Source organism: Mirounga angustirostris, unplaced genomic scaffold (assembly GCF_029215605.1).
Source record: "Mirounga angustirostris isolate CCGP_5_RB_7025 unplaced genomic scaffold, mMirAng1.0.hap1 SCAF_2, whole genome shotgun sequence".
Taxonomy (NCBI): domain Eukaryota; kingdom Metazoa; phylum Chordata; class Mammalia; order Carnivora; family Phocidae; genus Mirounga; species Mirounga angustirostris.
The window spans coordinates 77630429-77656336 of NW_026991710.1; the positions used below are offsets into that span (position 1 = coordinate 77630429).

At 36.8% G+C, this 25908-nt stretch overlaps 1 protein-coding gene across 1 annotated transcript in view; it reads right to left on the bottom strand.

Moving 5' to 3' along the window:
• The window catches only part of UNC5C (unc-5 netrin receptor C), a 347498-nt gene that overhangs the window by 306990 nt on the left and 14600 nt on the right, over positions 1–25908 (bottom strand). The gene's annotated exons all lie outside the window — the stretch shown is intronic.

The window sequence follows — 25908 nt, forward strand, 5'->3', positions numbered from 1 at the left end:
AGCTAGGTTGAAGTTTTATTTTCCTATTCCATTGAAATAGGCCACTAGAGGGCAAGCAACACTCTGATCTCAGTTATAAAAAAGTAAATGGATATAGCTCCTTAAAATAACTGGTTATGTCCAATGTTCATTCTTACTCTCCTTCCTTCCTTTACTCTTTCATTCAGCAACTATTTTTTCGAGTGCTTATTGTGTGCCAGCCACAGAATCCAGAATTAAAGCAACCAAATATGGCTCTCTCTCCCTCTACCCTTGGGTCTCTCTTTTTCCATCTACATGTATGCATATATATTTGAAAAATCGTTTATATATATATTTTTTCTTTCCTTCGTAATTTCTTATCTTTAGAATTTTATCATAAATACAGGGTGCTATAGCAAAATCAGATATCCAGACTTTACCAGACAAGTTGTAGGAGAGTACCTTAAACAGCTCCAATACTGAAAATCAGAGAGCAGCTCTGGATATAAAGTATATTAATAAATAGACTCTACGGCTCATAGAATGTTCTACAACTCTGTCCAAAATTTGACTCAGCATTTTCCTAACTCGGTTTCTCCCTTCTTTTATTAGATGGCCCTGCATTGTTATACCAAGAGAAAAGTGGTAGAGCAGTTGTCAGAGACAATTAAAGTCTTCTCCGGGTCCCCATTAGCCAGTGCCCTGAGAAACAAGCTGAATGATTTCATAATTTCTGTTGAATATAAAAGGACACTGATACCCTGGGGATATTGATCCAGAAAGACAGAAAGAATAGCTGGGAAGCTCTTTCAGTGATACAGAAGTTAATGATTTTGTGATTCACCCAAGAGAAAACCCTTACAACCTTTGATAATTGCAAGACAGAGAGTGCCATTGCTGACCTCATCAAATTAGCAGGAGCTACGAGTTCCATGGCAGAAGCCAAACCCAAATGCCACAAAAGAGAGTTTAGCAGTACTCACATATTTTTAATTGCGTTTGTATGCGTCCGTTTTCTCTAACACGATACTGCTTTTAATCGTTGTAATCTCTGGGTCAAAATGTTTCCTAACCTCAACACTTCCATGGCAAGCTAGACATACCTGGCATGCTTTGCCAAATGAGTAAGGAAAACGGAAACTGCTTCTCTTCCATGTACCAAAAATAAGGCACAGAGAACTAATATTACGAGTGTTAAATATTCACCTTAATTAAATTACATAGGAGAAAAAAAAACAAACATGATATAGAAATTGGTAGAGAAATGTTTAGCCAACAGGCAATAATGTATATCTGTTTAACGAGTGGTTTCTTCACTTAATATGTATACTGATTTATTTCTTCAAAAGATATTTACAGAGCTCCTATTCAGGCTCCTTGGATACAGTAGTAAGCTGATCTGCTCTCATGTCCACATTCTAGAGAGAGAAACTGCACTGTGCCCGCCAGATGCAAAGCTATAAGGTTGGGCCAAGGGTCCCTTTCTTTGAAGGGTTTCCTCTCACATGTAGAAGAAAGCCATCAGGATTCAGACACCGTGCAGTAGGAAAACTGATAAAGATAGAAAATAGGTACCAATGACTGTGGAAGTGCAGAGGTGGAAGTTTTCTTCCAAGGAGCTGGGAGTGGGGGAGGGGGGTTTCATCCTAGGCACTGACTGGAAGAAGACGTGAGGGAAGAAGATTGCTTTGTCAAGATCATCTTGTTTTGGAAGAAACTTGAAGGATGAGTGAAGAACAACTGTTCCACAAGTGGAAAGCAGCTTGCCAGGTACTGGGCACCAAGTGGTTGAAAAGGATGGCAACACAGGTAGAATATGGAAATAAAAATGGGGCTGGACAAACTTTCCAGTCAGAGCCAAAAGAATGTCTACTAAGTAGGACTACAGGAATTATAAGACTTTCAGAGCTGAAAGGAACCTTGGAGATCATCTGATGCAACACTGGCACCAGGCATTACCTACAGCCTTTTCAAATACTTGCTAAGTGAACTAATCCCCTCTCTTTGTAAATGGGGAAACAGACTCATGAAGGCATGGATCCTGTCATTTCTGACAGAGCGTTTACTGAATTTGAGAATTGTGACTTCCGATGAGGATGTTACACGCTTTTATTTGGAAGGACTGGGGCTACTGGGGTTTTGCTTGGTGTTCTAAATTTTTTGGTATCTGCTGTGCATTTATTTTCTTTGCAAAAGGCAAATGAATATTTAATGTTAAAAAAAGGGGGGCTGGAAAAGGAGGCAGGACCCCAGTATGAAGGGCCTAGCATGCCCCTTGCTCACAGGGAACTGTGGCATAATATAGTTGGTGATAAGTGACCATTTAAAGATTTTAAGCAGAAAGACAAGCTTGAACTTGACAAGGGAACACATGAAAAATATGAAAAAAATCTAAAAGAATATATGAAAAAAAATCATTACTTTTACACTTCCCATGCACAAGAAAAGTACTGTGATGAAGGTATGAAGGATGGATTGGAGTCAGGCAGTTTTTCGTCCACTTACAGATCAGGATATAAACAGAGAAACTGGATGGGCTATTTTCAAACAAGCATGGATAATTTCTCATTCACAGATAGCAACCCTCTTATCCTCTCCCCCCAAAACTATACAGTAAGGGAAACTGGGCATGGTTCTGAAAAGAGTTCATGTATAAAATAAGGCAATGAAGGAACTTCACCTTACATGCTCAAAATCCGTGGGCATTCAAGTCATCCCTGGGAGAAAACTTTCATAGAAATAACTGAATGATGTAAGTACAATTAAATTGTTACCTGCTTACATATAAAAATAAAATCTAAAACTAACCATTTTTTACACTTCAATAGGGTCCGGATATTCTCTACCTGAGTTATATTTGTTTCGTTAATGACTATGATAAATTAGATTTTCAACTTCTTCATGCTGGGTTTGTGGAAACAAGCTCAGGGATTTGTTACCACTACTTAAAAGTAATTTTTAAAAATTAGGTTAACCGGTAAGAAATCAAAGCAAAAAGCCATTTTTCAGGTAATAAAAATCATTTCTCCGAAGTGTTGACCCAGTAATATAGTCAGTATTTTTAAGGACTTAAAAATCCTTAACAAATTAATTAATTTACCTTACAGATGCTGGGTGTGTATGTTCTTTACCCTCAGCAAAGGTGTCTCTCCAGGAAAAAAAGAAAGAAGAAAGGAAGGAAGGGAGGGAGGGAGGGAGGGAGGGAGGGAGGGAGGGAGGGAGGAAGGAAGGAAGGAAAAGAAAGAAAGAAAGAAAGAAAGAAAGAAAGAAAAGAAAGAAAGAAAGAAAGAAAGAAAGAAAGAAAGAAAGAAAGAAAGAAAGAGAGAAAGAAAGAAAGAGAGAGAGAAAGAAAGAAAGACAAACTATTTTCTTGATAGAGGTTAGCATCATGCCGCCACAAGTGGTTTGACGAACCTAGCTCTTGTCATGGTGCTAAATATGTAAATCATGCTGAATGACCAAGGCTAAAAGCAAAGTGACAGTTGACTGTGACTGCCATTAACCATGGATCACATCCCGGCATGTAATGCAATTATATGGCAGGAAACAACTAATGTGGGCTGCCTCTGGTGGGAGAAGGGCGAAAATATTGAATTTTTCTCTGTAATCTATTTACATCTTGCAATGGGGGCATTAGTCAGATTAAGGTTCAGAATGCCAGGCGCACACAGGTCTGGTGTGCTAAGTGGTGCCTCCATTCATAATGTGCGAAGAAGGCAACGGTCAGTACAACAAATGCATTATGATCCCACTGAGTCGGGGGGGGGCAGTTTTCTCTCATAAACTCCCCTTGCTGGTACACTGTCTCAGGATATAGACATCTTTTAGATATTGAAAGATCTGCCAGCACTAAGTATCAGCACCAGTTTTCCTTTTCCCTCGCGAGTAGACAAATTTAATTTTAATAGTAATTCATGTTAATTTCCTCACAAAGTTCAAACTTAATATAAATTATCGAGACACATGAACCAAAATTATGAAAATGTACATCTCCTAAAATACTTTATTTTTATAGCTGGATATATTAGATCACACCAAATTTAAGACAGGAATGGGCAATGTTGGGTGGGAGGTACTAAGGCAACAGCTTCAGAACAGCTTAGCAAATCCCTTTGGAATATTCTGGGAGTTTGAAAATTCAAGCCTAATATGTTTTTATTGGATGCTCATGTATTGCCGATCATCATGACAAGCCACTTAACTTGTTTCTCCCTGTTTCTCAAAGCAGCTTTCTGAGAGTAACTGGTTTTGGCAGTCTCAATACCTTTTCCCTCATTTTTCCGTGGTCTCTTCCACAAGGTATTATTTATATAATTGTTCAAAAATTATAGATATTATATAGTAACTGAAGATTGAATCTGTTATAGATAAGTTTGATTAGCTAAGAAGTAACTCAGCTAACAAAATATGAATTTATATCTAAAGGGAATTTATATTAAGGGAAGAAGAGAAAAAATCTGTATTCCTAATTAAGTACAAACACAAATTAAATCCAGACACTTAAAAAAATATGTGTGACCTTAGTATGCTTTGACCAATTTCCAAACGTTTTCGTTCTATTGGCCCTTGCAGCGGATGGGAATTCTTTTATGCTAGGTTAATTCTTAGAGAGTCTTCTAGGTGTCAAATAACCTTCTCTAAGAAGCCTTCCTTGAGAATCTCCACAAGTTGTCATACGTTTCTATAATTTACTGTACCCTTCCTTGTTCAAGGCACTCACCACAATTTCAATTAAATAGTTCTCTATATCATTCTTCGTTTATCTCTTACACTAGCCTGTGTGTTCCATGAGGGCAAGAATCACGCATCAGTTTTACTTACACTAAATCTTTAGATAGAAGAAAGGTGCCAGGATGGGGGCGCCTGGCTGGCTCAGTCCCTTAAGCATCTGCCTTTGGCTCAGGTCATGATCCCAGGGTCCTGGGATGGAGCTCCACGTGGGGCTCCCTGTTCAGCCAGGAGTCTGCTTCTCCCTCTCCTTCTGCTGCTCTGCCTGCTCGTGCTCTCTCTCACTCACTCTGTCTCTCTCAAATAAGTAAATAAAATCTTTAAAAAATGTATTTTTTTAAAAAGGTGCCAGGCAAACAGTAAGGATTTAATAAATATTTATGGAATGAATAAATGTATGAATGGTGATTTATTCCTTGATATTTCCCCATGTTAATAATACACTATCTTACATGAATCTAATTTCTTATTTATGAAGCAAGCAATTTATACTTGTAAACTGTATGGTTCTAACAACTTCTTGAGGTATTCCTAAAGACTAAAAGACAATTTATAATATATAGATAACAAGAAAGAAGCCCATTTCTTTACATAAGTTAAATGGAAAACTAACAATTTAAAAATAGCATAAAAATATCTCACTTCTTACTTAATATATATTCTAGTATACATGCAATTAATTTATTAACTGTAATTCAATCCCTAATTATCGTGCATTCACAGAACACGCTGCTTCCACATACATTGTCTCAGTAAATTATCACAAGGGTCTTAGGCTGAGTTGTTATTGTTTCTATTTTACAGTTGCACAAACTGAGGCTCAGAAGGTTAAGGGTCCTGCCCAAATTTAAACATTTGGTAGGTGATATTGACAGAATGGAATCTGCACAGACTTATATTCTGAACAAAATCCCAGTGACAGAATTCTAAGGGTGTTCCATAGTTTGCCTCTTAAAATAAGGTATATGTGCTTAGCATCTTAGGTTTTCCTGGTAAGCCAAAGTTTTTGTTAGCCGAATAAAAGGGATAATTGAAAGCATTTCCTTTATGATAGAGAAATAAATGAATGTTAAGCATGAATAATGCAGTTAAGTAGCTCTAATCATCTACTATGCATAGCCAATAGTCAACAGATGTTCAACATAGATCTAAGGGGGAAAAAAAAAACACCTAACACATCTAATAGGATTTTTAAAAAAAATAATGCACCTTAAAATGAAGGTCAATTTTCACTCAAAAAAATCAATTTCAGCAATTCTTACTTTTAGAGCTCACATTTTCCTAATCTATAGCTATATGGTGACTTCAGCCAAGTAAAACTTGGCTGTCTAAACAGTATATATAGATGTTGCAAAATTTTTATAAACATATACCAAACAATCTGTAAATGATGTGATTTTGTGCCTGTAGTTACTGTGTTCCCCATGGAACATATTAATTCTAGACATACATGTATGTATGCACATGTTACATTTTATATTACAATTTGTAACTGTGTCTCCATAGGACAACGCAAGTAAAAAATGAAGTAAATGTAACTGTACATAAGGTTTTGCTGGCTCTTCCATGCAGAAAAATCTCTTATTTTCTTTCAGTACTTTAGTGGTAAGGTTTACTTATATTTTCAAAACTAATCCTTAAAAGTAATTCATTACAGTCCTTTAATTTAGAATTAAAATAATAATATAATTAAAATGAGACATATTTGATACTTGACTAAAATATGACATCTTGAATTGAGCCCAAAACGTAGCTCCTCACAGAAAATTCTTGAATGTGAATCCTGGACTGGATGTGTGTGAAACAAATGAAAACAAATATTAACAGGATTAGAATATTCTATAGTTTGGAATATCCTTCATTCATTCAACCAAAACATACTGAGCACTGAGTATGTGATAAAGAGAAAAGACACACATGGCCCTCAGTTTTAGTAAGACTGCTGGAACTTGGGCCAATATTTCCGATTATGGAGATCAAATGCCTTTTTTTCCAAGACCACTGGCTGCTGGATAGTCAAAGTTCAGAGACAAATACGTATGAACACCCGGTGGTGGTCAGCTATCCTGTTCAGAATAGGCACGTGGGCCCTTGGAGTGCGGGGACTGATGGATTTGCAGAAATCTCTCCCTGCTCCCCAAACCTTCCCAAGTACTGCGTCTGAGTCCTGTGCCCCTGTAATCAAAGTAACATGCTCATCAGCCTGGATAATCGTTGTTACTTCAGTGTCTGCATCTGGTGTTTATCATCTTGGAGAGCCAAGCAACAGAAGGCTTCATTTCAGCCATGCATTTTAAAAATCTCTTCTTGGAATGACACTCCCTGTGTGCCCTAAAGGACCTACAGTGCATGCCAAGTTACTGTGTTCCCCATGGAACATACACATTGAGAGCGTTCCGAAAAGAGAACTGAAGTGCCCAGGATAGAGGCTTGGAGGCTGCATGAAGTCACCGAAGAGCATAAAAAGGGGACGGATGCATTCACAGCTCAGTCACTCACTGCTCAGCTTTCTCTTCTGCAAATTGAGGGATAAGATCCACTTCTCCTTACTCAAAGACTAATTATGAAGGTTAAATGCAATAACATATAAACGTCTTTATAAACTGGACAGCTGGATACAAACAACTATTAATAATAAAAATATGAAAGTGTTATTCAAATGCAAGGTATTATTTATTGTCTCTACTCAGACAATTCTTGCTTCCTCCAAATATAATGCTTACTTCTTTGAAAGTTGTTGTTCCCTTATGTTTTAACCTATGAATTAGGGGGTTTCTAAGCTCTCTATGACCTTCTGTTAGAGTCACACTTCCTACATATAAATGTTTGTTTACCTGAGGTAGGGTGGCTAGAACACACTGTAAAAAGGACAAAGAAGGTGTTTCAGCCATATCATAAACACACACACACACACACACACACACGTCTAAAACACTGAAACAATGCAGACATGTGGAATAAAACAAAAAAGGAGAGCCATGACAAAGTGCTTCTAAAAATATCCTGATAAAGAGAACAATTTTGAGAATTAAACTATTAACTCAATACCACAAAGATACACTCTTCCAGGTTGGGATTATTCTATTTCTATCCCTGTACTGGAAAAGGAAAATATTTTATGGTCATGAGAAGTTGGAATTGAGGCACAGGAAAAAAAAAAAAGGGATACCATTAAGAAGAGACATCTGGTCATTTTGGCATGATCATATTTCTGTTACAAAGTGCAAATACATTCTTTATGAGAATGTGCCATTGATTACATACTCTGCATTTTAGCACTGTTTCTAAACATACTGTAAATTATGTTAAGTAACTCACTGAGTCTCTGATTTAGCTTTTTTTCCTCAAGCAGAAAGATAATGTTTGCTCCAAAAAAGAATAAACCAGTAGGCAAATCACATTTATAAACTCTGCAAGTGACGTGAGTGACGTTAAAACATCTGGGAGATGTTAGAGGGTGCATTAACTCTAATCATGGATCACATTATGGCAGAATTTTTTTCCCCCTAATGAGGAGAAAAACTGAGATAGTGAATGTGTTACTCAACATAACCCTGAAGTCCTTGTCCCAGAACTGATAAAGTACCAGAGAGAAGGCCTTGGCCCACCAGATTTCCAGAACTAAGGCTACACAATCTCCTTTATGTTTGGCTTATGTGTCACGGGTGACAGTGCCTGAAAAAACAAGGCCCGTTTTCTCACTCCAAATAAATCAGAGGCTATCCAGCCTCCAATATTTACATTGAACAAGAAGATGATCCTTTCCCCTCTCTTCTAGCAACACACCATTTACTTGATAATTGGCCAACCCAAAGAAGAGGTCACCACAGACAAGACTCCATATACAGTGATAAGATTTAAACTCTGAAAACTATAACATTCATTGGGAAAACCCAATGTAGTACTTACGCTACAAAATACAATTAAAATGTTCTTAAATATGCGTATTTATAGAGAAAACTATATGAAGATCCAACATCAGGTATATAAATACGGAGAAAGGCCTAGGAAATGAACTCCAACTGCAGTAGCTCACCTTGGAAGAGCTGTATTTATCATGTTCGATATGCAGCACGATCACTTTACTTTCAAATGTCTTTTCAGCCATTCAGTCTTTAAGAATTATATTTCTATTTCGTTTATAGGAAAGCAGTCAAATATCTGCTTGGTTTACTTGGTAACTGAGTTGAAGAATTATTGAGTATAGTATGATTTTCCCTTTAATAAAGAGGCTGCTTGCCTAAGATAGACGTCCTTATAAGTAAACTGTTGTAATTTTTTAAAGGAGGTATGAATTAGGCACTTGTGAGAAATATAATTTAATATTTAAAAATATATTTGGCAACCAAAAATATTGACTTGGGTGGCTTAGTGCTAGAGAATTAGATTGGTTGATAGTATTATTTTTAAGTTTCTTATCTGAAATTCATTTGGAAGCTGAGAGGGAGAAAGAAAGAATTTGATTAGAGAAACAGTTCCTATTTTCTAGGGATCACACTTTGGGAAACATTGCTTCAATGTTAAATCAACATTTGGGAAATGTTGCTTCAGGACACAGAGGAAAAGGAGTTAAAGATAATTTTATGATGATGCTTGGGTTCATTGTTAAGCTGCAAGCAGCTGGTTAAGAAAAAAAATTCTCAGAGAGTGGTAATTGACACCTGAACCCACTCACAAGTGGAACTGGGCGCTTGGATTTAGAGCAAGGACAGCATGGGTTTGAATCCCCCAGAGAAGTAAGAATCCATTTGGAGCGAGAAATCAGAGATCTCCCTTCAGGCCATCACACCACCCTATTATTCCAGTGTGATTAAATGATTCCCTTCCTTTATAGACCATAGAATAGGCTTAAGATTATTTCATCACTACTTACACCCAATGACCCAAAATATTGCTACATTTACTAATTCAGGAAACTTCAACAGAAAAGCAAACATAAATACTCCCCCTGACAACTTCCTTTTTTTCTTTAAAGCCTTTCCTCCTGTAAGTGTTAACTGAGGCAGTATTTTGACTGGAACCCACAGGAATGAAATACAATCAATTTACCTACCTAACTGCCTCACACCACGTGTTTTCCTATGTCAATACAAGTGATAGATTAGCTGCGGGAGCATTCATTAAATGTTTTAATTGTCCGGAATGCATAGGGAGCAAAAAGGGAATGCATAAGGGAACAGAAAGAGGAGACTTTTTATGAATTCCCATTTATTCCACTGTCTGCCCTACTTACCTTCAAACCTAAATTGCAAACATAGCTGAAGGTATTTTTGTCTTGCATAGCTGTGAATGCCTGCATCTTTAATAGAAATGATTTATAAAGAGGTTTTGGAACATGCTGACTTCATAATGAAGAAACTCTACTCCCAGAGGAGTCATTAACCCAGACATCACTGGTGCCCAAACCACTGGGAATCACACAAAACTATTCTTTGAGCAATGCCAAGAAGATTTTTAGCCTTTCAAATAAGCTGAAGTATACAGAGATCTCTATCAACCCCCAAAAGTGTTGAGATGGATGAAGAGATTGAGGCCCCAGAAAGGGAAAATGACTTTCCCAGACTCACAGAACTTCTCAGGTCTCTGGATAACCCAAACTAGAAAGAGATCTTTAGATCTCTTTTCATATCACACCACAACCACATACAAAATAAGAAACACATTTATAGATGTATCACTGTTTTGTTATGTCACTTCTCTAAGATACTTGCATTAATACAAGACAGAAAGAGTTATGGGAGTTATCTCAAGATTTAAACCTAAATCCAGAGTAAAATTCAAGTCTTACCTTTTTCATTTTTTATGATTGATTGACTCACTGTATTCACGGAGGTTATATTAGTTACTCTAACAAACTCCAAAATCCAGAATGGTGAAAATATGGCAGAAGTTTATACCTGAACTCTGATATAAATATTTTGATCTAAAGAGATATTCATTATCTCTTTGGATAAATGACTAAAAATGGAATAACATGAAACAGATTTCTTGAGTCACCATGGAAGATGCATTTAAAACACTTTTTCAGAAAGATTTTGAAGTATTTGCTCCTTTTTGATAATTTGGGTACCTGGTGCAACTATGTAGCCTTATAAAGAAATGATTCTCCCTTCTGTCTTTGTATCATGAGTAGAAACATCTGGGGGAAAAATGTGAGGAAAGGTACTGAGATCATCATAAATTTTCCAAAATACCTCATAAAAAACATGGACTCCAGAAAGAAATGGTCATATTTTTTTAAAGAGTTTATTTATTTATTTGAGGGAGAGTGAGTGAGAGAAAGAGAGAGAGCACTAGCAGGGGGCAGGAACAGAGGGAGAGGGAGAAGCAGACTCAATGGCTGAGCAGGGAGCCCCACGGGGGGCTCGATCCCAGCACCCTGGGATCATGACCTGAGCTGAAGGCAGATGCTTAACCGACTGAGCCACTCAGGCATCCAGAAATAGTCATATATATATATATTTATTTATTTATTTATTTATTTATTTATTTATTTTATTATGTTATGTTAGTCACCATACCTTACATCATTAGTTTTTGATGTACTGACCCATGATTCATTGTTTTCGTATAACACCCAGTGCTCCATTCAATACATGCCCTCCTTAATACTCATCACCGGGATATTTTTAAAGTTCCTATCCATTTTTATATATCACAGAGTACAAGGGAAAGCAAAATGAGTAAAATTATGAAAAAGCAAACATAATTTTCTATTTAATCATTCAAGTTGGTCTTGGCATGGTGAATGAGAAAACTGGCAGTTACAAATTGTATAATTCAACTTAATGAGTATCAAACTGAAAATAAATGTCAAAAATGTGCATTTTTTTCTCAGGAAAAAAATGACCAAATTCCTTCCAGTAATTTGTTTCTGGATTAATTTAATATTATATACTAAATCATATTCAATTTTCTCAGATCATCTACAAATATGTCATATCCTTAGCTGAACAGTTTCATGTGAAAAAAGTATTTAAGCATTTTATAAAGGTATAGTTTTCATATTTGATTTCTAGATTCTAAGTTCTATGTAAAACAATGTTTGGGAAGTACCTTTTCTATAAAAGAATTAAAACCAAAAAAACCCCCAAAACCCTCAGTTGTTATATATTGGTACCCTACAAATGGCCAGGGGCTTTAAATAATCATTTTTAAAGTGCAATGCTAATATTTCTTACAATAAAAATAGATAAGGCTGGATGAAAGCCATCGGAAAGAAGGTAGGAGAGAGAGAGCAAAAGCATCCTCATATGTGTATGAGGGAGGGAGGAAGGGAGCGTGAAAAAGACCAAATGAGGATAAGGGAGAAGGGAGGGAAAGGGAGGCTCTATTAAAATTCTAACAATTTAATCTTTATGAAGAAGTTATTAACATGAAAAACCACATACTAAAAAAATAATTTTTTTCAGCCCATGGAGAATAGAAAGTGTCCTGCATTTTCAATTAGTTTTTTAAAGTTCAGAGTTGAGAGTCAGCCTCCAAACTCTCAGTAGATCCTGTTATCACCATTAACCTTCAATACAAAGGGCTATTACAATCCCCAGCAGGATTCTTAAAATCACTATGGTGTTTTCATCTTATCCTCTTCTTTCTTTTTCTCTTAATAGTGAATCTGTATCTACATTAGAGACTTCTGGGGAGAGTATCCTCTATTCTTAGCTGTATGTTCTCATCATTGTTCTATTCAAAGACCCCAAAGTCTTCTGTAGTTTCTGGTTTTGAAAACCTCCAGGAACCAGAGCAAACAGTAAGAAATTAAAGGGCCCCTGACTTGTAGGCTAATTTTCTAGCAAATTACAGTGTATTTCAACAACACTGATGGGTACTCCAATGTCTATCTTTGCCTGGATTCCTTCAAAGATGAACTCAACACCCGGATCGGGATCCTATGCAAGTGACAGAAGCAGAATAGGGCAGAGAAAGAGCTAAGCAAAAAAAAAAAAAAAAAAAAAAAAAAAAATGTGTTCTCAGCTGTAGTCAGGCTTCAGCCTCTTAGAAAGTGATGAACTGCCCCACAGTTCTGTTCCTACCTTGAGGAAACCTACCAGGCAAGGCAGCTCCTGGTTCTGCAAAAGGCAATTCTTTGGAAAGAGGGGAAGCTGTGAACCTTTAAGCACCAACATCACAGTAGTTGGGGGATGGCTGTACTGGGCCAGGAAAGGAGATCAAGACAGAGAACCAAGAGCATCTACTGTGGTGCCCCTTCCTTAGAGATCTCCTATCACCTCTCATTTGACATAACTGATCATCTCCACATGTAGCAGAAACAGATGTTAGCACAGACGAACAGTTGTGATTGTAGATGGAATCAAGTATGGCTGTGCAATGGATTGGGGTGTATCTTGTGAAAGAATGCATGGCTACACTGTAGAGAGAGAGGCAGAGAATAATAATAAAAATCTAAGAAATTAATTTTTAAAGATGATCCCACTTAGTTTCACTAAACTGACAAAGAGGCTTCTGTATTCAAATTTGAAGGAAAAAAGAGTAACAAAATAATTAATTTTAATAAGTGCAGTTAAAAGGATGTAGTATAAAAAATCAAATGGAAATGTAGAGTCAATTTGAGTTCCAATTCCAAATACATAACATATCGGATCAAAACAATGCTACCTTTAGGAATAAATGTCAAAAATATCAGTCCCCTAATAAGTTTTTTTTTTTTTTTTTTAAAGCCTTCATATAATCTCTATTGCAGGTATACAAATAATTTATTGATTTTTTTCCAGAAGAAATGTATGTCAACCCAGCTAGGAACCAAATAAATAAGCAGTTAAAAATTCATTATACCACTTGGGGTGCCTGGGTGGCTCAGAGGGTTAAGCAGCTGCCTTCGGCTCAGGTCATGATCCCAGGGTCCTGGGATCAAGTCCCGCATGGGGCTCCCTGCTCAGCAGGAAGCCTGCTTCTCCCTCTCCCACTGCCTGCCACTCCCTCTGCTTGTGCTCTCTCTCTCTCGCTCTCTGAGAAATAAATAAAATCTTTAAAAAAAATTCATTATACTACAGATCTGACTTAAATTCTAGCAATTATCACACTCCATGTTTAAAATAATTATTAGTTTACATACTTGGCTTTATCAAGCTTCACACAATGTTATCCCACATCTTCAGAGTACATCGTGCTTTTTACATAGTGGAATTCAATACACATTTAAAAGCTGAATTGCCATGGACTTTGGCAAACTCTTACTATAAAGATTCACCAGTAGCTTTACTTCAACCAGTGATGGCTGGACCATCCCAGAGGCTGAAGAGAGTGAGGGTAAGATGAAAAGCTACAGGGCGCCTGGGTGGCTCAGTCGGTTAAGCATCTGCCTTCAGCTCAGGTCATGATGCCAGGGTCCAGGGATCGAGCCCCGTGTCGGGCTCCCTGCTCAGTGGGGAGCCTGCTTCTCCCTCTCCCTCTGCCTGCCACTCCCCGTTTGTGCTCTCTCTCTCTCTCTGCCAAACAAGTAAATGAAATCTTAAAAAAAAAAATGAAAAGCTACAGATCAGAAGGGTCTAGGCTTCATTCCTAGCTCCGCATTTAGCTGTTGGACTTCGGCAAATTATTTCAAACAAAAAGAGCCTCAGTTTCCTTATCTTCAGTACTTCTCTGGCTTGTTGAGAGGATGAAAAGAGAGGATGCACAACCCATGCCTTGCATGCTTTAGGCAACAGGACCTATTTTTCCTGCTGCAGTTCAGGAGATGAGAGCGGATGGCAACTGAGGGGAGGTAACACGCTAGCAAAGGTCCTCCTGCATTCAAGTTTTCTTTGGCCTGCCCTGCCTGAGAAATTTCAAAAAAAAAAAAAAAAACAATTGAGAGTTCTGGCTTTTCTTGGCACGCTGGAAGCTCTTACCATATCAAGCCCATCCTCCTGCAGTCAGGACCTGGAGCTTTCCATGTGAGGCAGGACGCATGCTGTTGGTTTGCCATAGTCCCCTCCACTCAACCCATGTACTTACGTAACCTCACTGGTCCCAGTAGGCACTAGGGCTAGTGATTGTTGGGTTTGCCAAGGAAGACTAAGACTCAGAGACACAAAATATAAATCTACATGGGGGCAGCAGAAGACACAGGGTGGCATGGTGGAAAGCAACTGGATCCGGGAGCCAGGGGACATGAGCTGTAGTCCCAGTTCTGCATTAACACTTGAGTGAACTCCGGGCTCTATAGGGGTCTGTTTCCTCATCTGTAAAATATATGTTCTGGGTAGGTCAAGTTTCTGAACACAAGGCAAGGCAGTTCCCCATCTGGGTTTCAGCTTCTCATGTGTTCTTTTTAAAAAAATGATGCCAAATTAGTGGGTCACTGAAGCCTGGCGGAATTAGAGAAAGCCCTCCCACCACATGCCCCTGTCAAAAAGAGAAACATTGCACACAAAGTTGATGGAATACATTTGGAAGCTCAAACGCCAAAAGGAAGTATAATATACATAATAGTAGCAATTTTGAGAATGCCCTCCCCTGTGTTGCTGGCCTTGTGCATTAGTTCTAATTGAGTAAATATAACTAATTGTTTCCCCAAGTTTTTCCTGCTAAAATGCCGATGCAGGTTCAAGTACTATAGTAAATTAGATCTGCTTTATTCTTCTTAGGCGAAATTCCAACCTTATCCTTTTATGACTTTGCAGAACTACATTTTGAAACTCAATGGCTATGCGTATTCAATCATTATTTATTCTTTTTGTGTTTTTTGTCCTAGAAAATTTTAATTAAATGACCTTGTAAATTCCCCAAAATAAAAACTTGTGGAATACATGGAGCTCAAAAGGTCTCACCAAAATTCTCACCCAAAATAAGCACTTTTTAAAACATAACCTTACGTAATGCTCCTATCAGTGAGCTAAGACACACTTATAATAACAAAGACATATGTAGCAAATACATCTTGCCAATGTCCAAAATACTTGTTTGGAAAGATTACTCTTATTCAGTCCACAATTCCATTTCAGTGCTTCCAGCTGAATTTCTGTATGCTCTGAAGTAGAAACCAACTAAGATAAGTAAATCAACTTACAGAAGGTAACTGTCAAGGTGTTCTGCGTTCTGTTATTGAGTAGCTGTCGAGCTGCCCCAAACGAGCAAGTTGATAGAGCCTCTCAAAGGGGATGACCGTTTGGTGACAATTCCCAGTAGGAAAAACGACAAGTAGTAAGAATGGGAGAAAACAGGGCAAGATCAACCCTGGCAAAATATATTCTAGGATTTTAAAAACAATCTTGACTTCTACTTTAAAAAAGAATAAATGTTTTATTGGAAATGAACTGTTTTACTTCCTACAGTACCTTTAATTAAAAGTGCAAACAAGCTTCACGAAAGGAACATGCACAGGTAAAGGACATGTTGTTATTCGACAGGGAACAAAGTAGCTGTTCTGGCTACTCAACTACTCTCTTCAACTTCACCAGAGGGTAATAACTTTTCAAAGACATAAAGTATATTTAACTCTAAAACCACTGTGACTATGAACTAATTTTTTTTTCCTAGTGATTTAAAAGGTATTGCAGGATCTTGCGGTCCTCCTGGTAGGGTGATTATTCATCTCATTTCCTCAGCACAAACACAGTTTATGCTTGTTGTCTAGGCACACTTTTTAATAGCTTTCCCATTCACTCACAAAAATGACCTAATTTAGGCAATAATTATGTGGCCTCCCTATCTCTGGGTCACTATAATGCATCTAATCTTCTATTCCACACACTGCAGATAGATGAACAATGATAAGACTGAATCTAATTAAGAAAATGCTAAAAAAAAAAAAAGAGTTTATAGTACTAAATATAAATAAATATACTTGTACACAAATGTTAATCATGATATACTTTAGGGGCGCCTGGGTGGCTCAGTTGGTTAAGCGACTGCCTTCGGCTCAGGTCATGATCCTGGAGTCCCGGGATCGAGTCCCTCATCGGGCTCCCTGCTCGGCAGGGAGTCTGCTTCTCCCTCTGACCCTCCTCCCTCTCATGCTCTCTGTCTCTCATTCTCTCTCTCTCAAATAAATAAATAAAATCTTTAAAAAAAAAAAGATATACTTTAAATTTGGGTTTGTTAAATAATGAAAAAATTTTAATGAAGAATGGTCAGAAACAGCTAAAAATAACTGAACTAGTAAGTGATACTAGAACCAATGTGTTACAGTATCTATGATGTTTTAAATTTGTGCGTTAAAATCAAAATTAAAGCCCAAACTATGTAAATAATCACCGCTAAAGAAAAAAAAAAATCACCGCTAAAGAACAAAATTCCAAACATAGTATAATGAAGTAATTCAAGTTAAAAGAAAAAAAAAAAAAGTTGACTATGAGCCCAACTGGGCCTCTCATTTTCTAAAGTTGAATATTCTCATAACATATCAATTTTGCACTGTGTTGGATTCTCTGAAACTACCTATATGGATTGGAAAATGATCCTAAGATAGTTATATTACCAACATTACAAACTCACAATAAAACACAGAGAATAATTATTTGCATAAATTCCTTCATGAATAAAAATCACTGAGAGTGCATTTGTAGAGTTTTGAGTTTGTTTTTTTTTAAAGGAAGTGTAGTACTGAGAAAACCAATAATAGGAACCATAACATGTCTTTAATACAGACACAATATCATAGCTTTTTAGGATAAAATTTCAAATCAAATGACATTAAAAAATCAGTTAAAACTCTACAAACTCAAATAAATGAAATCAAGTGGCAAAAATTGAACTCAACTCTAGCAATGCTGAAAAATTTCAATTGCAAATATTTTAATAACTAATGATAAACACGTTCACATTAATATATAAAATACATCGGTATTTTTGAAATTTTACACCACGTAGGACTTTTCATATTTCTTCCTGCCTTTGGCATTGTTATTCCGTTTAATAAATTGTATTTACTGAGAAATAATAAATTGACTTTTAATCATCAAGATAATAATTGCACATAGGGCTTCTGATGAGTGTTACCAAATTGAGTTAATAAATTTAAATCAAAGAAGGACCCTTGATTCTTACTTCTTAAGCTGTGCAACCTTAGGTTTCTTAAATGTTGGAGTAGCTCTCACCCTCCAAATCTTTTTTTCATGGTCTTCAAGTTGGCATTCTACATAGATATCAGTCTCAATATATACTTTTATATATATACACTTAACACAGTAAAACATAGATTATTATAGAAACATTATTTTCATATATTTTAGGAAAAATGAATTGTCTATTTTCACAGACTTAAAATCAGTAGATCAAATGAGAAGAAGAGCATTTGCTAAACATCAAGAAGACTTCATTTGAGAAAATATATAGTGATTTTCCTATCAATCTAAAATTGATGCTTCCTTACATATATTTTAGTCCAACCATTCCAGAAACTTTAATAAGGTCCTATCACATGCATGGCTGTGATATTATACTGCAGAATCACTTTACACTCTTCTCACACATTCTTCCCACCTTTTTGTTTTCACATTTCTAAAACTGGAAAATACCAGAGCTTCAGAAATATTCACTGGCATCACGCATACTGTTGACCCCAGTCATACTCTTCATCTCTCCAAAGGACAGCAGGCAAAAGAAAAAGTTAAAAAGTTCTTTACAAAAGGGAGAACGACAAATTAAGAACACTGCACCTCTAAAAATTATTACACTACCAAATTTTAAATCAATATCTATCGATTATCTAACTATAGTTTCAAACTTATTTGTGAAAGATGTTAATTAAGCAAAGCATTCTGATGTCTAATTTAAAATCTAAGTCTCGTTATTGAATTTAAAGTTACCTGATGAGTTTAAGTTAATTACAGAAGTTTCTACAAGTGTCTTTGAAGTAGTACTACGGTTGCTTCTGCTGAATTCTATCCATTTGCTCACCCAGAGAGACTCATGGGACAGGTACCCCTCCCCTTCACACAGCGCTTACAGAGACGGGGAAAGATCTAACCCAGCAATCCTCTACCTTCAAGCACTGACATCATTTCATAAACATCAGAGCACCAAGGGGACCATTACTCAGTATCCAAACAAGTTTTGAAACATGTAAAACTGTATTGAAAAGGAGACAACGAACCTGCACAACTTGACAAACTCCAACTCTGTTGTTGAGAGATGCGGTCATGTCTGGCCTAAAGTAGCTTAGCTACAAAGTATGTAATAAAACAGCTAAATTTGGATTGGAGAGTCATTTTGCACTGTCAAAATGTAATGCAGCCCGAGAGAGAGCAAAGGCAAAGAGGAACTCAAGAAATCAGAGACCAGGTCTCTGTAACTCCTCACTTCAAGGCCCAAAGACAAGTGCTGTTAATAGGAGAAGCCAGAGGGAAGATCTCTCAAAATTGAAAGGGGAAGAAAATTGGAAGAGGGGAAGAGAGAATAGGATCTTGCACAGCTATAACAGAACATTTTCAGTGGCCTCTAAGTTAAGTGAGAGTGGTACTTTAAAGGGAATGAGAGACACTGCTTTATTCCTTTCTCAAAATTAGCTAAGTTTTATCCAGCAGAAAGTTCTAGCACCAAATCACATTTATCTCCTTTTATCTCTTTCAAAATATTTTTGTTATGTCCGTTTTCCAACTTGCAGTTTTATATATTTTATCTGCAGCATTTTATCTTCTTAACAGGATTCTAAGTTTCTTAAAGACAGGTACCATTATGTTATATTATTCTAATCCATTTATGTCTATGGGATATAGCAATTATTACTTCCTAAATTTATTCTCAGCTGTAGTGCATTTTTTTTCCATAAAAAAATCTAACCTGAACTGATTTGAGAGAATACACTACATGTTAAAATAGAAATATATTCTAACTCCCAACTCTGTCAGTTCTCGTCACATCTTTCTCTCCATGTAAATTTTAAATTTCACTAGTGAGAATGCAGGCAACTATTTGGATGCACCGTTACACCTATGTAAATTGTAGGCCCTATGTCCAGGCCTAGTTTAATTTACTTGACAATCCAAAGAAAACTCCAAATAAGTCAAAATATGCAGATAAATTACAAATCATAAAAATACTGTCCCCTGTTTTTTTTTTTTTAATCCATCTGTTTCTCAGTAATTCTTGAATCTCTCTTCCATATTTGGTGCCCACTTTGAACAAGAACTAAGACCCTCAGAACTCGCATATATATTTTTGGATGGAGTTATCTTAAGCATCATGCATCAAATGTGACTTAAGTTTATTTCGATTTAGCTACAGAGATCTTTTCCTTCACATTTTTTGAGGGCTGGTCTGTCTTGGTAAATTTCCAGAATAAATCTTATGTCTTCCTTTTAAGTAGGGCAGGATCTTGACATACAACTACTGTGGAAAGCTGAAGGCATTTCTGGCAAGGGCAGCGAATGACTGACTTACCCAGTTGTTTTTATAGTGATAAGTATATGGTTACACTGGGCAGGAAAACAAATACTCCCCAAAATACATGCTAAGCACATGTGAGAATGAATGGGGCCATAAGATAGATCATGATTCCTCTCTCCATTAGAAGGTGTTTAGTTCCATGAGTTTCATTCACTCCCACCACAAAAACAACAAAAAAACAGCCAAAGTGTATGCTTACTTGGAAAGAAAGTAAAAGAAAATTCTCTCTTTAAAAATGTAAAGCACTACAATGGCAATTATAATTATATTTTGTTGGGTTTCTTCAGTCTATCTATGCGTCCCATAATAGAATTTCCTGTAAGTTAATATAAGCCATAGTTTAAGATGGAAGAAAATACTGAAATAATAGTGCAGTACCAAACAACTTAGTTACATGCATGTCTTAAGAGGGGGCTGGCAATATAAGTCTACATTTAATGTTTTTTTTAGCTTGATTACAAGTTTTTATTGTATATACTTTATTGCTTGGGTCATTATTCTAAGTCCCACTTAGAAAGGATGAAGATATTCTATTTCTTTTAGAAAAAGGTGTAAATTAAAAAATGTTATCACTGAAAGGTGAAATTCTGTGTATCAGTTAACAAATGTCTAATAAATTAATATATAGTAAACTAGTAAAACTTTAAATGTATTTGAAAGTTTGGGATTCCATTAAGTAGAGTTTCTTTTGTTTTTATTCTTCAACTTAAACATGACAATGGAGAAGATTGTTAACTTACATAATTGAAATAAAAGTTATTTGTCATGTTTTTATGAAATTATGATTTGATGTTCTTTGAAGCTATATAAAATCATTTTAAAAAGAAACTAATTTTTCATTCATTCAATTTGTCATGTGATAAACTGTAATAAATACGTGTTACTTATTAAAATAGAGAACAAGAGCAAAGCTTTTGTTGACAACTTAAACCTTTTAATAACCGAAAAATGTCTACTGTTGTTAAATCATCCCTTTTCTGAAGATGGAGTCAAATCTTGTTTAGATTCATATCTTCATAGTATTTAGGCATATGAAAGAAGAGGATAATTTGCATAAAGGGAATTTATTTCATTTTCTTTTGTTTCCCAAATAATATTCTTTTAATACTGCTTTTGAGCCAGTTTTTAGTTAGATGTTGTTTGGTCTAAATTGACAGTCTTGAAGTCCTTCCTAAAGTCATATTTGCCTCTTTAAACATCTCTGTGGCATTCCATTATGGGCACCTGCTGCTGATAATTACAGGTCTGTCTCCTAACCACTTCCTCTGCTTTATGTCAAGGCAAGGTTCAGGCTGCTTGATTACAAACAACTACCAGTTAAAGACCACTGCACAGCTCTCTGCGGTAATTATTCAGGACAAGTCTGGTCTGTGTTTACCGAAGTCTTAACAAAAAAGAAGCAGTTACTTGTTATAATTTCCTCTTTGCTGGCAATGTAGCATAATCCAGAACATATTTTGGTCACCTTAAACGTGCCTACGAGAATATCTGATTCAATAATGCTTTATATAATGATACATTTCACTACACTATTTTCTAGTCTAAAAACCATAATCAATTACAAGGAAACAACTAGGTTTCCTATGCACTCCAAAACAGATTTAATTTTCTTGAATCTGGGCCACTCGACCCACCCCCAAACTCCTCCCCACCACCTCATACTCACACTATCATACAGCTTTGTCTGAATGTTTGTGTCCCCCATCTCAAACTCACATATTGAAATCCTAACTCCCAAAGATGATGGTATTCAGAGGTAGAACCTTTGAGAGATGCTTAAGTTATGAGAGTAGAGTGTTCATGAATGGGATTAGTGTTCTTTCTTAAAAATATTTTTATTTATTTATTTGAGAGAGAGAGGGAGAGCTCTGGAGCATGCAGGACCGGGGGAAGGGGCAGAGGGAGAAGCGAGGGACAAGCAGACTCCCTGCTGAGCTCAGAGACCTAGGGAGAGGGAGGCGGAAGCAGAGGCTGTTTGATCCCAGGACCTTGAGATCATGACCTGAGCCACAGTTGGATGCTTAACCAACTGAGCCACCCAGGGCGCCCCAGGATTAGTGTTCTTATAAAAGAGATCCCCGAGAGCTCCCTCACCCCTTCCACCATGTGAGGACACAGAGAGAAGATGACCATCTATGAACCAGGAAGGTCGGTCTTTACCCACATGACCATGATGGCGCCTTGATCATGGATTCCCAGCCCCCACAACTGTGAGAAATAAATTTCTTTTTGGTTTAAGTCACCCAGTCTGTGTTATTTTCTTGTGGTAGCCTTAACAGACTAAGATCCATACAAGAGGCTGGTTTACTTTATAGTGGAAAGAAAGAAGAAGAAATACTCTAGAGGGCAGTTTTCCCAACAACAATAATCCTAACATAAAACCATTTCATCACATGATACAAAAATCAATTTATTTAGCAGTATTCCATATGATAGAATTCTATAATTAAATAATCAGAAAGGTTCTCAGGGATTCTGGGGTGCTATTTGACTTGTAAACCTTTTTAACTCCCCATTCTGTGTTTTGGCAACTTGATCAGACCTGTTAGAGTCCAACTGTAATCACATTGCTTACTCATCAATTATCTGAGGTTTATTTCCTTCAACCAAGTTCTTCACTACTTACTAGCCCTGAATTACAGGGCAGACAATATGAGTTAGGAATGAATTTCTGAAGGAAGGGTAAGGAGTTTGACTTTGTAGGTAGCCTCTAAGAGATGGTGAACTTTCACTCCCGAGTCTGTCCTCACTTTCCACCTAACAACTTCATATTCAGCTCACTGTCCAATAGCTTTCGGATGTGGATGATGAAGAGAACCTGGAAAGTTCCCCACTAACTCCACCACCATAAGTCATCACCAAAAGCCCCTCTAAGATATGTAATTTATGCATAAACAAAATATGTATTCATCCAACATCATCCAAAAGATCTGTATCACATGCCAACTGTCTGTGTCGAGCACCATGTCACATGCTGGAAATTCCATGAAGAACATGGTTCCTGTCCTCTGCATGCTGTCATGCTAGCTGGGGGACGAACGGAAGGGAAGATTGCTACAGTTGGATTTGAAAGGTAGCTTCATGAGGGAATAAAGATCTAAACTAAGACAAAAAGATGGAACAGAAGTCAGCCAAGAATGGATGGAACATGAGGCGTGAACACTTGTTCACAGCAAAGAGGATAAGCCACCATGCTCACTCTGCCAGCTTGCTAAAAAATCTCTGAAGGATGTTCCCTCCTAGAGCTGCACTGGAATATCCGGTGCCAGATTTGGGGGAGGTGAACTGTCTGAGGAGACTATAACATAGAGGAGTTTCAGTAGTGAAGTTAGAAGGGTAAGAACAAATATCTCTGTCAGCAGCCTTAAGAGTTTTAGATCTGATTCTAGACACAGTGGAAAACCACCAAAGGGTAGCCCTACTGAAGACATTGGTCAGAATGTGCCTGACATCTGTGTGGAGGACAGATGAGAGTGGGGCAGAACAAGAAGCAGGAAGAACCTCCTTCAGTGATCCAGTTGGGAGACATGGACATACGTGAAGCATATTTAAGTAATATATATCATCTTTTGTAATAAAACATCATTAAAGGTTTGAACGTGTTTGGGGCACCTGGGTGGCTCAATCCATTAAGCCTCGGACTCTTGATTATGGCTCAGGTCATGATCTCAGGGTCCTGGGATCAAACCCCACCTCCGGCTCCGAGCTCAGCAGGGAGTCTGCTTGAGGATTCTCTCTCTCTCTCCCCCTCTCCCTCTGCCCCTCACCCTGCCTGCGCAGGCACGCGCTTGTACACACTTTCTCTCTCTCAAATAAATAAATAAATAAATAAATAAATAAATAAATAAATCTTTTAAATAAAGGCGTTGAACATGTTTAGATGATTGCAAACATAAATATATAAAGTCTCTAAGTATATATGACTCTATGAAATAATTTAATTTTTATTTCTTTGCTATAACAACTTGGTTTTCTGAATTGCTCCCTTCCCCACCACCCCGCAACAAAAGACTAGCAAATAAACACACATTCTGGCACAAAATAGATATTGTTTATATCAATTTCTTTAAACAACCCTCATTAACCACACAACAGAACTTCCTAAGATAGTTTAATGTTCAGAAAATTAGAGTTTTGAGAAGCTTATGTTTACTAAAAAGCAAACAAAAAAAACCAAGGATAGCCTAGAAGAAGGGGTTATAAAAAACAGTCTTGGGGCGCCTGGGTGGCTCAGTTGGTTAAGCGACTGCCTTCGGCTCAGGTCATGATCCTGGAGTCCCAGGATCGGGTCCGCATCAGGCTCCCTGCTCAGCAGGGAGTCTGCTTCTCCCTCTGACCTTCCTCCTTCTCGTGCTCTGTCTCTCATTCTCTCTGTCTCAAATAAATAAATAAAATCTTAAAAAAAAAAAAGTCTCACCTTTTTAGTGGAAATCTTTAAAGGGAACTACTACAAACCAAATGTTACATACAGCAAAACAAAAACAAATAAGCAGCTTAATCAATCATTAAAAACATTCTAGGCTGCTTCTGTAGGGTTCTTTAAATGGAATAAGATCCTATAAATACAAGAGGTTTTTATAATTATGTTGGACTAAACCACACTGTTGATTCCAGAATTATTATTTTTCCCTGTAAGAAGTTGGATGTTTCCTACAGCACAAAACTTGAGAAAGAGAGGAAGGAGGGTTAGTGTTAAAAAATAAAAATGTTAAACTTTGCTTTCCGGTTAAAGAAAATGACGAAGGAATCAGTGTTCTACATGTCTATTTAAAATGTTTCCTGTGTGCATATCATTTTGGCGCAGTGAATGAGTTACCCTATTTGTTTATTTAGTTAATAATGCATGTATTACATTCTATTTGCTAAAGGTGTACAACTGCATTGATTGGGGTTATTAATGTTTGGTTTATGTTCTTCCTATCAAATCTGACACATCTTGATAAAAAAGTTTTTATGTATTGTCTTGTTTTAATTTTACAATGAAGCATTTTAGAGAATATAAAACAAAAGAACAAAAGGGATTATTTAATGTCTGTGAACTAAAAAGTGTAATACTGAATTTGTTTGTAGCTGAAAGCATTTTCTATGTCCATATTTTTTTTCCAAATAGGGTTGTTACTTAAGCAACTTTCATTTTTTTAATACATGCTGGAAAACATTTTTCAAACAGAACTGTTTTGTGAATCCTGTCCCCTTTCCCTCCTTATAAATCATAAATAATACATGTAATACCATTGGGAAACTATAGAATTCAGCTACAGTTGGTTCATGAACTAATCCATTAGAAAAATACTTTATTAAATGCAGCATTTAACATAATTAATAAATGTCAGTCACAACATATATATTTAGGAGTCTGATATCTAATTAATTTCTCTTTTTTGCCTGTATTATAATAAGACCCTTGCACATGTAAAAACTTTGACCTTGCTCAGAAAGTTGTTTAATAAATTTTGCTTCTACCTTAAGATCAGTACATGTTTTGGTGTGTTACAATTTCTGACATAAGTGAAGAAATTTAATTGCTTCTATTCCTCCAGACAGAATTTAAATGTTAGCAAAAAGTTAAGAATTTGCTTTTTTTCCCCCTAGCCTTTTTACCTATATTTGTCTTTACAATAAAGTTAATTATAGTGGAGGAAAATATGAACTGATTTTTTTCATTGAAGTTTATTTAATACTAGCTTTTTGTCTTGAAGATTTTATTTACTTATTTGAGAGAGAGGGCACGCTCAAGGCAGGGTGAAGGGAAAAGCAGAGGGAGAGGGACAAGGAGCCTCCACGCTGAGTGCGAGGAGCCAGAGTCTTAGGCAGGACTCGCTCCCATGACCCTGAGATCATGACCTGGGCTGAAATCAAGAGTCAGATGCCGAACCTACCAAGCCACCCAGG